Here is a 12,244-nt window from a genome sequence, read left to right on the forward strand (position 1 = left end):
GGAAAAAAGCATACTCCTTTATTTTTTGGTACACAATAGTTTAGAATCTTATTACTATAATTCATAAGTCAAGTAATGAAGGATTTAACTAGAGAAGTAAAATGAAAACAAAGGTTTATAATTTAAGAGAATGATGATTAGTTAAAAGAAGGAGAAAATCTAGCCCAATAGATTAGTTTATGAGTGATGCAGTGTTTTATGTCTAAGTTATTGGTAAAGGAGTCATATATTAAGTAAACAAAGAAGAAGAAATAAATTTGGGGGGATAAGAAATTGAATTTTAATTTGGACATGTAGAATTTGGGTAAATCATTGATGTAAATTCTAATTTAAGAATATTGTTGAAAAACAGGTGTAAACAATTTAGAAAAAACCTTCTTTATGGTGATAAACTTGCTGCTGAAGCTATGAATGGATTTATAGTGTCACTCTGCATAGAAAAATAGGCTGATGTTATTTAAAGATCAGAAACTATGTATTAAAATTTTCAGAGAAAAGAACTGCAGGGAGTATAACAAGAAGAATATCTTATTGCTAATTTCATTAACACTGGAGACCCTATAATGTAGATGCTGTCATCAATTATCTTGGTATATGTAGTTAGTAATAATTTGAAAAACTCTGTGAAACTACTTATCATAAAAATAATTAATAAAAGCATCATTCTAAGAAAATATTAAAAAGTTATTTAGAAGACAAAACCAGTAAATTGATTAGATGAAAAATAGTAAATTTACAGCATAGTAATTTCACTCTTGTTTATAATATTACTATTTTTAAATATTTATTTACTTATTTTAGAGAGAGAGCATATGTGAATTGAATGAGGGGTAGAGGGAGAGAGAATCTCAAGCAGACACCCTGCTGAGCAGGAAACCTGGTGTGGGGCTCAATCCCACTTCCCTGAAATCACAACTTGAGCTGAAATCAAAAGTCCCATACTCAACAGATTGAACCACTTGGGTGCCCCAATATCATCTATTAGACAAACTATTTTTTTTTAAAACAAGGCATGATTTAGATACTACATAAACTATTTTTACTTCCTTATTTTATCATTTCCCTTCTAGATTTGTTTGCTTTATGAAGGACAGTTATGATGTCATAGGACATATTTTTTTTTCTACCAAATCATCATCATTTAACATCGCCTTCCTTATGTTGCCAAATTCCAATTAGATTTATATCACTTAAAACATTTTCTTTATAGTTTTCCTATAGTTTCCTTAAGTTCTCCATAGTCCTTTAGGAGTTTTGGGCAGTGGTGTTAAAAACTCAGGCCACATTTTCGTCAAGATTTAGTAATTAATTGAATTTGGAATTTTGTTATTTGTAAATGCTATTTTATGAACTGTATATTTAATGTTATTAACTTTTTTTATAATTCCATAAGACACATAGTTATCCACCATTTTTTTCCAAAATAGAACTCAAAGAATTTTGCCTTTAGCACTCAATCCATTTATTTAATAGGCTGGATTAAAGATGACATATCACTAACCAATAAATTGTATTTGAAAGTATGATTCTATTTTCTTCAATACAGAGAAATAAAATTCCCTCTTTAAGTCTGCCCATGCTAATTTTTGTGTCACATTAAGCTGGTTATAAATTATTTGTAACTTTTTAAGCTTTATTTTTTTCTTTTTAAGCTTTAAAATACATGATTTTCCCCGGAAATGAAAATTTGTCTACCTTGTTGCAGGCAGTTGCTATATTCTTTCCTTGGTTTTTAAAATACATATTTTGTGATGTATATAATGCTTTCTGAGTTATTTTTTGTAGGTAATATGGAAGTTAACTCTTTATTGTACAGTGATTTCTCAATTTAACTATATATTAATTAGTGAGTTTAGCTCTCCTTAAAAAGATGTTGAGTAGTATTGCTGGAGAGAAATTTACTCCCACACGTGGTCATTAAGTTGTTGATTTTTCTGACAATATCCACAATATCTAAACCATTCAGTAACTGTGGTAAAATAATTATCTTTTCATATGCATATTTTTCTGGTACACACAAGTTTAATTAAATTATCTTATTAGATGAAATATTACATCTAAATTAAACTGATTTGTGTGCAAACCCAATCAATACCTGGTAAATCAACAATCAGTGCAGATACAATAAAGAGTAGCCAACTAGCTTTAGTTAATATGTTAATGTTAACATATGTTTTACATTAATATGTTTTACAAGTTGTGTTGAGAATATCAAGTAATCTGTAAAATCAGTTTGGTGGAAGCCAATTAACAGAACTAATATCTAATTTCTGACTTTATCAATGGTTCATTAAAATTGGTAACTTCAATCTCCATCAGAGAAACAGTAAGAGAAAACAGTGTATCTAACGATATGATGTGTTAGGAAAGAATGGAGTGAAGAATTATTGAAATATGATATTGAAGCACGCAAATTAATGTCTCTTAGCATTCCAAGGATGAGGATAACAGTTTCCTGTGGAATGATAAGTTGAGGCTTTAGTGAATAGAGAAAAGGAAAAGTAGATAGTAGTGAAGGAGCATCTGCTTCCTTAACAATTTGGCTCAGATAGTGCTTAGTGTATCCTCACTAGGGAAATAAACTATTGCTTTGAATGATAAACATCAGCATGTGTATTTAGAGGTGGCAGGTGTGTTATTGTTTAGCATTTCCATTTGCTACAGCAATGAATATGGGAGGACTGTATTAGTAAAAACATTTAATTTTTGCATTGTTAATGATACCCTGCCAATCATCTTCTGGGCATATAGAGAACCAAGTTCATTATTTCTTGCATGCCAAATGAAAGCAAACAGAGTTTTCCTAAATTCTTCTAATCTTTTTTGCTTGTTCATTTGGATATGCCTATGTCTAGTTGCATAATATGCACTCTTACAACACCATTTAACAGCTCACCTACAGATAAATGCTTTCTATAAATTTTCAGGATGCTTTCTATAAATGTAAATGAATGCGACTATCTTCCTGTCACTCTCCTTTTCAGTGAATTGACTATTTGTTTATTTTGCTCTCTCAGCAGAGGTTTAATGCAACCTTTCAAATAATGGAACTTCCCCTACTATCAGAGAATAGAAATAGTCACCCACTATTTCAAAGAGAGGCTAGTTACGGTAACATTGAAGATGTTGAAATCAAAATTGTTTCTCTTTTTTTGCATTTTACAATATTTTAAAATACACATAGGTAAAAATTATCACATAAAGAGAAAGATGCAAATTCTATAGTATATTTACCCATGTGTACCTGATAATTAAACCATTGATCTAATTCATGGCATGAATATATATATTTGAAAATAAACATAAATATTTAAAACTCAGATTTAATGCAGATTATTATTAACCAGAAGGGGAAAAAAAGCCTAAGTAGATATTTAACTTTTAACAATGATGATCTTAGGTAATAGATATACATATGCAAGAAAGCAGATAACCCTATTTGAGCTCTGTCCCAACTGCAATCAATTGCATAGTAAATCAGAAAAAAAATAAATATTCATCATATCTAAGACCCCATTGGACTGAAAAAACAAAACAACAACACATAGTATTGCTGAGGATTCCAGAATTTACAGAGTTTACCACACTATAGTTGAGTCCTTTCCAGGACTTCAAGGAATCCTTATGTGGTATGTATCTGCATGGGAGATTGATTACAAATCCTAGACTGGGAGGCTACCTGTTTTGTGGTAATGGACCAAATATTTGTGACCAAATAGAAGAGGTCAGTGAACCTTTTCTCAAAAGTGGCTAACCATTAACAGCAATAAGCAAGGTAAATACTTTAGGCTTTGCGAGCCACATGCAGTCTCTGTTGCACAGTCTTCTTTTTGTACAAGTTGTGAATAATTAAAATTTATTATTAATTACCTGTGTGTGGGGGGGGTGGGAAAGCCAATGGGCCAGATTTTATCCTCTGCATGGTAGTTTGCCCACCCCTACTCTGTAGGAAGACTGATGAGGAAATATAGGTAAACTGTAAGATAACAAAAATGTGATTTCAAAAATATCACAAAGCTAGGTTAAGAAAGAGTATTGTAAGATAATTCAAATTCAAGGCTGATAAATGCCAGAAGGAAGAGAGAAGAACAAATACCATCCTTGCTGGTTAATGTTTGCAAGATTAGGTATTCTGGAACATCTAGAAAATCTTGTGAGGGGAAAAGGCAAGGAGCAGGAAAGAGAATTTTAAGGTCTTTATATTTGACTTGGTTGTAAAAAGAATTAAATATCTCTTTTGACAAGAAATTGATACCTTAAGTGCAAGTACCAGCATCTGGGTCAAATTAAGATTTATCGCATCCCAAATTTCTGACTGATAATTTACAAGCTTATTATAAACCAAAGGGTGGGGTGCAATTTTAATGGATGAAGTTATTACATATGATTGGATTTATTGAGGAAATTTTACCAAAAAGGGACTAGAAATGAACATTGACAGCCAATACTTCTTAAAACTATAACTTTTATAATGAAGACTATTAACAATTAGATTTTCAAATAGCCTGTATCTATATTGATTCTTTGCTGATAAATAGGACATAGCAGCAAGGAATGAAGTGATAATAATTCACAGAATAGGGTAATATGAGTAGAATCAGACGATGGAATTCACAAAAAATGGTGATGAAGAGCTTTAACATCTCTGAGGGGGAATGAGGGATCCTGGGTAACTTTGTGTTTCACCTATCCAGGTTGACAGGCAGGTGGAAGATTAAAGAGAAGGAGTGGGAAAACATCCCTTTCCATGTTTGCCCTTCCTGTATTCATGGTCTTTAAAACTTTACAGTGTTGTTTAAAAGTACAGACAACTTAGGTGATGTAAAACAAATATCTTTATGTTGCTCTTTTTTTTAAGTTTTTATTTAAATTCCAGTTAACATACAGTATAATATTAGTTTCAAGTGCATAACATAGTAATTCAAAAATTTCATACAACACCCAGTGCTCATCACAAGTGCCGTCCTTAGTCCCCATCACCTATTTCACCCATTCCTCCTCCCACACCCACCTCTCTTCTAGTAACCAGCAGTTTGTTCTCTATAGTTAAGAATCTATTTCTTTAATATCTTCTCTTTCCTCCCTTTGCTCATTTGCTTTGACTCTTAAATTCCACATATCAATGAAATCATATGGTATTTGTCTTTCTCTGACTGACTTATTTTACTTATAGCATTATAGTCTCTAGTTGTATCCATGTTATTACAAATGGCAAGATTCCATTTTTTTATGTCTGAATTACATATATATATAATTTTAATATATTGTTGATATACATTTTAAATTTAATGTAATTAAATGTAGAATACAAATGTATAATAATTTTAATATATACATTATATATAATAATTATATATATATATATAATTTTCTCCATTCATCAGTTAATGGACACTTGGGCTATTTCCATAATTTGGTTATTATAGACAATGCTGCGTAAACATCGGGCACATATATCTTAAGGATATATCCTTAAGAATTAGTGTTCTTGTACTTTTTGGATAAATACCTAGTACTTTGATTGCTGGATGATAGGGTAGCTCTATTTTTAACTTTTTGAGGAACCTCAATACTGGTTTCCAGAGTGGCCATACTAGCTGCCTTCTGATCAACAGTACAAGAGGGTTCTCCTTTCTCCACATCTTGGCCAACACTTGTAGTTCTTTGTTTTTTATTTTATTTTTTTATTTTTTTTAAATATTTTATTTATTTATTCATGAAAGATAGAGAGGCAGAGACACAGGCAGAGGAAGAAGCAGGCTCCATGCAGGGAGACCCATGTGGGACTCAATCCTGGGACTCCAGGATCACACCCTGGGCCAAAGGCAGAAGCTCAGCCACTGAGCCACCCAGGTGCCCCCCCTTGTTTTTTATTTTAGCTCTTCTTACAGTTATGAGGTGATATCTCACTGTATTTTTCATTTGCTCTTGATGTTGCTCTTGGTGGGCTATTGACCAACAACTTTTGGGTTACTGCAGGTGAGTGATCTTCACTGCTTGAGTGTAAAAGGGACAGATAATATCACAGTCAATACAGACAAGATGCCCCGTTTTCAATAATAATTAGTGAGAACTTGGCTCCACCTTATTGTTTGGAGCCAAGAAAAGACAATGATCATTCTTTTGGGAACCATAAATATGGACTCTACTTGCACTCACTAGCTCCTCTAGACCCATTCTCTTAACCTAGCTAATCCATCCTTCTATACCCTGGGTCATGTCTTCTTTCTCTTTTTCCATCACATCTCCAGAATTTCCTATCTAGCCTTGTAAGGGAGAGCAATCTGGATCTTCCTCTATTTTCCTCAAAGTTTACTGTTCATGATATAAACCTTAGCTTTGGGTTCTCAAGCTCTTCTAATCCCCAAAGCCTTTTATTTCAAATGTTTGGTCTTTAGTTCCTCGAAACTGAAAGTTTAAAACAAAGTTCAAAACTGAGCTCTACTCCTTTCTTCTTTCACATCTTTTTATAAAAGTCAACTTACTTTAAAGGTGATGCCTATAGAAAGCACTTGTTACTACTTAAGTGAAGGTAGTGGAGTAGAAGACAGGAAGAATATGGAATAGAGGCAGGAAAATTGTGTTGAGAAACAGCACAAACAATTTAATGTGAAAATATTTCCCTGATATATGCATTAGATAATGAGTCACTTAGCTTGACTCTTGTTAAGAACATGTAAAGAGATAGTAACAGTTGAATGTCGAATGGTTAATTGAAGCTATAAAGTAAAAATCTACATTAAAAACTAATCCTAATGCCCCCTTGTCTAATAGGTAACTGAGAATTGTTAAAATTTCCCAAAGTGATCAAGATCTAGTCAGTTTCACCTGAATACAGATCAATTTAGAAGAGAAAGTATGCTGGATTGACAGGAGAGGAAAGGTGGAAGTGGTGTTACTATACATATTCACTGACCTATGACAGTCCCATTAGGTACCAAATGTCCCAACATAATTATCTACTTTAATTTTTAAAAAGTGAGCCAATAGAAATTATATTTTCCTCTGGACATCCTAATTAAGGAAAATGGTTGATATTATATAGTATTATAGAGAATTAGAAGTAGGAATGCGATGTTAAGAACAAATTTTAAAAAGCTATAAAGCTATTTGATTATCACAGCAGCATGGTGTGGGAGCTTTCTCAAGGATATGGATGCTGCCGTTTCCAGTTTAGAAGATACAGAGTGGCAGAAAACAGTCCAAGGATGTGTGTGTTTCAAATAACTCACACTTCACTTACTGACACAGTAGTACAATACATTAAAATCAAATTTCTGCTCTACTATACGTTCCTCACTGTTATTCTTTCTAATTGTAATAACTATTCATTCCACGTCCTCAAAGTGAAGCAATTATTTCTCAAAAATACTCAGAATTTCTCCAGAGAGACATGTCTGACCTCTCTCCAAATAGAATTGATAGCTCCTTCATCTTGTGATCTCTGTACCTAATACATTCTTTGATCGTTAAGTTTCTGGCATTGTTCTGTAATTTACCTATTTCTGTATCTCTGTACTCTAATACATATTAGTTTTTTTTTCCAGATGACACATTATTATAAAAATATGGAACGCTTCACGAATTTGCATGTCATCCTTGCGCAGGGGCCATGCTAATCTTTTCTGCATCGTTCCAATTTTAGTATATGTGCTGCCGAAGCGAGCACCATATTAGTTTTTTTGACAGAACTGATGGCTTTTCTATTCATCCAAGTATTCCAAGTGCCTGGCAATGGATCAATATATCCAAATATGTAGACTATTTTAATATTAGCCCCAGATAGTTTTAACTATTAAGAAAAGCATTCTTTTATCATTGATTTTAAGCATTTTAAATAAATTCAATTATTTTTATAAGCAATTTATTTACAAAGGTTGCCATATCCACATCATTCTTGCTTTTTCAACCAAACAAAAACTAAGGTATTATCTTCATTGCAATTTGCCTAGTGCTAGGTATAACATATGCTTGGAAAGATCTAAATTACTTTAAATTTTAAATGTATATTTTTATAAGACAATTTTAAAAAATAAACTCTTTTCCCAACAATCTGGTTTTTAGGAGGTTTTGTCATGCTTGAATCTGGACCAAGACTGAAAATTAAAAGTGAGGAGTTTCTTTAGATGTATTAAATTAACCTATTGCATAGTATTGTCTTATAGATATATACAAATTATGAAGTAGACATTTTCGGTTACCTCAGTACGCTTTGTTTTAAAAATTTCCTAAAGTTAGGCATTTGACTTTTACAATCTTGCTTCCCCCTAAATTAATTTCACACTTTGCTTTTTAATTTCCTGTAATTTTAGAGACATCATATAATTAGATCAATTTATTTTATAAAATTTTCAGTGAAATTTTTAGGTAAAAAAGATGGATGTAAGAACTAGGTCCTTCATCTTTATTTTGAAAACATGAATTAATATATTTTCTCCTTATATTTGTAATATTTTATTTATAGGTGTTTTATTTTCTAATGTGGCCTTTAATTTACTTTTAATTTTTTTTCTCCATTTACACATTGGGATGCCTTATATAGAATAGATGCTCCATAGATCTTGCTATTTTTCTTTTTTTTTTTTAATCATTATTTTCTTGAAGAACAAATGTTAAATTAATGTGCACTCTGGCTAATTTGTTTCTTCAACTACAAATAACTTCAAGGAACAGAATATGGCTCAGTGTATAAAGTATACCTTTAGAAATTAACACTTAGAATTATTTATTGATTATTTTGGAGAAAGGTTTATAGTAGGTTTTCCAAAGAGAAAGAAAGTCAATAAAATTTATATTTTTTTCTTAGGTAAAGACAAAGACATATAAAATTTTCAGTTAATTTTGGCTAAACTCACTAAATTGCTACTTAATATCTACAATATACCACAGATGTATAAATTGTCAATGTACAGAAATGACTACTCTTATTTCATAGGCATCTTCTCACTGTTAGCATAATAGGAAGTCTTACCTTATACCAAGTTTATCTTATTCTTGGTTATTTATACCACTAAGCTCAATGGCCAACTAGGTGACATTTCTATTTAGATAGCACAGGATTATATAATACCTTGTGCTAATGGTTTAGAACCAAAGTCTACAGATTTAGAATGGGTATTTTATCATTTACGGTAGTAGATTTCCATTGATGAAGTGAACCAAACTGCAGTTAGATGAATATAGCAACATAAAGCATAGGTGTGGCTACATTAAAAGGCAGTAACAGACCTCATTGCAGGGAGGCACTTTGCTACTTTATATGCACGTTGCCACTACAAATAGATATTAGTGACAGATTTAATTTAAAACCAATGGTCTTTCTGAACATTTATTACCACTTCTTGGGCCATCCATTTCAATGATCAACAATAAGTTTTCAAAATGTTTGGTGCTGCAGTTTTAGTGAAAACTGTGATATATTGAGACTTTGGAGATATCTCAAGTACAGTTTTTGCTTAGACTTTCTACCTTTCCCAGGACATATAGTGTTACAATGAGAAAGCTAAGTGTCCAGTGATGTATGTTGACTTACATCCTTGAACCATGATGCTACTTCCAAGAGAAACAGACATTAGAGAGAGAGAAAAAGAAAATACATGTCACCCAGGGAATTTCTAAGAAACAATATTCTCAAAACTCCATGGGAGACTGATATGCCAATTGTCAGACTCCACTTACCAGGACTTCACTGAGCAGTGTGTGTGTGGTCATAGGGAGGACTTGGAACTAGGCCAGATCCTTTAGTCCTATTAATGTAAAACAAACAACCTTAACTTAGTGACATAAAACAACCAATTTATTATACTCAAAGTCTGTGGTTCAGGAATCAGGCCGGGCCAAATGGGATGGTTTCTCTGCTGTTATCTATATTTAGGGCCTTGCCAAGAGGACTTGATTAGCTGGGAATGATGTGAACATTGAGAGTTGAAATTATCTGGACAATATTGTCTGTTAGGGTTGTGAAGATATGAATGCTGGTTTCATTTGGGTCTGTCAACCAGTATGCCAACCAACACGTGGCCTCTCCACGTGACTTGGGTGTCTCACATTGCAGCAGCTACATTCTGAAAGGGAGAATCCTAAATGCAAATGTCCCAAGAGAATCAGGCATACTGCATAGTGTTTTATGACTTGTTCTCAGAAGTTCCAGGTATACTCTACTAAACTGGTCAAAGCAGGTATTAGACTTCCCAGATTCAAGGGAGAAAATATAAATCTCCCCTCTCATTAGGAATAGTGTCAGATGTATGGTTTATTTTTCTTAACTGATATGGAAGGTTGAGGGTCAGTTGAGAAAGAAAAGATTAAGTATGGTTAAGCCAGGAATCTGAGTAAAACCCAGTGCCCGTATTAAAAAGGTTGTGGAAAATCACAGTGCTAAGTATGTAAAAGATAATTATCAATATATAGGAAGAACCTTGGCATAGTTGAGTAGATTTATACCATAGAATCATGAAACAAAATAAAAAATCAGAAAATATGGGACACCTGGGTGGCTCAGTGGTTGAGCGTCTGCCTTCTGCTCAGGGTGTGATCCCAGAGTCCCAGGATTGAGTCTCACATTGGTCTCCCTGCAGGGAGCCTGATTCTCCCTCTGCCTATGTCTCTGCCTTCTCTCTGTGTCTCTCATGAATAAATAAAAAAAAATCTTTTAAAAATTTTTAAAAAAATCAGAAAATAGAGTTAAAAGCAAGAGGTATATAAAGGTAAAGCATATGAATAATGAATGAATAACAAAATGGGGGAGAGATAAATGTACAGATGATAAGTACAAGACAATTTAGGATCCAAGATCCAGATAAATTTTCCTAAAAATGAATATGTGCCTACCTTATGTATACAAACTTAGGGTTAAAGACAATTATTGTGCAAATAATGCCATTAAATACATTTATAGAGATTTATATAATTGTAAAATCTTTAGTCAGAATCAGAGATACAATTGCCACATTATGGGAGGGGATTGTTAGATTTGTTGGGAGTACACTATTCTAACATTAAATAACAAAGGCAAATATGTAGGTGAACATTATTTATTCACATATGAGAAAATATTTATGTAGCAGATCCAGTAGATATTCGAAAATGACTGGTGATTATATTTTATTCAGAAATAATGTTGAACATCTGTTAATTACAAGGCACTATGAAAATATCTAGCAGGGATTACAAGATAGCTAAATATAGACATACACACTTAGCATACGCACACATAGTTTCCAATTTAATAGACCCAACAGTAAGAATACACATACACATATAAAATCTTTGATACCTAGTACACCATTATTTTCAGGCTATCTACTATTCCTTAAACACAGAGAGATAGATAGATTTAAATAGCATATAGCCTAATCATGATGGAACACTAGATATTGATAGCATAGGTATTGATAGGTATTGATCATGGGATTTAGAGATAGAAATAGGATCAAAGTATCTAGTGTCTTTAAAAAGTTAAGTTTTGGGGACACCTGGGTTGCTCAGTGGTTGAGCATCTGCCTTTGGCTCAGGGCTTGATCCTGGGGTGCTGGGATCAAATCCCACATCAGGCTCCCCTCTTCTGCCTATGTCTCTTTGTCTCTCTGTGTGTCTCTCATGAACAAATAAATAAAATCTTTAAAAAAACCTGAAAATACAAAATAAAAAGTGAAGTTTTTATACAAAGTTTAGAATTATTTGGGATTCAACAGTTTTATTTTTGAATAGTAATTTATCCTCAGAAAATAACAATATACTTTAGCACAAAAATAAAAAATCAATTAGTTGTTTTTCTTTTCCTTAGACATTCATTTGACTAATATGAAATGGAGAATTATAAAAATATCTAAGGTTTTCATTTATTCTGTTTATAAAAGTCATAGTGAAGGAGGGAAGCACTTCCAGAATGGTAGAGAGAAAAACCTTTGATAATCTGATCCTCACATAAGGTAACAAGAACATAGGCAAAATTGTCAAAAACTATCTTTTCAAATTCTGGAAATTAATCAATGGTTGCAACAATAGAGGAGTGTTTATTCAATGAGACAGCTGAATCTCAGTAGGAAGAGTATACTTTGTGACATTTTACCTTTTCCTATTTTTGTAAGTCTCTTCCCTGTCCTGCAATAGATTTAAAAATCAGCAGCCCTATAACCTTCCTAGCTCTGAAAGACAGATGACCAGCACACACTGAAGGAGGATAGAATCAATTTATAGCTCACCAAAAAGCCCCATCCTCAAGAACTGTCACTATTTCACATGT

The 12,244-nt window shown here is 32.6% G+C and overlaps 1 non-coding gene across 1 annotated transcript; it reads right to left on the reverse strand.

The window, feature by feature from the left end:
- Positions 1-7,562: 7,562 nt before the first annotated feature.
- LOC144322884 (U6 spliceosomal RNA) lies at positions 7,563-7,669 on the reverse strand. The gene has a single exon (XR_013388482.1). It is a non-coding gene; the product is annotated as a U6 spliceosomal RNA (small nuclear RNA).
- Positions 7,670-12,244: the final 4,575 nt, after the last annotated feature.

The sequence above is a fragment of the Canis aureus genome, chromosome 10 (genome assembly GCF_053574225.1).
Source record: "Canis aureus isolate CA01 chromosome 10, VMU_Caureus_v.1.0, whole genome shotgun sequence".
NCBI classification, from domain to species: Eukaryota; Metazoa; Chordata; class Mammalia; order Carnivora; family Canidae; genus Canis; species Canis aureus.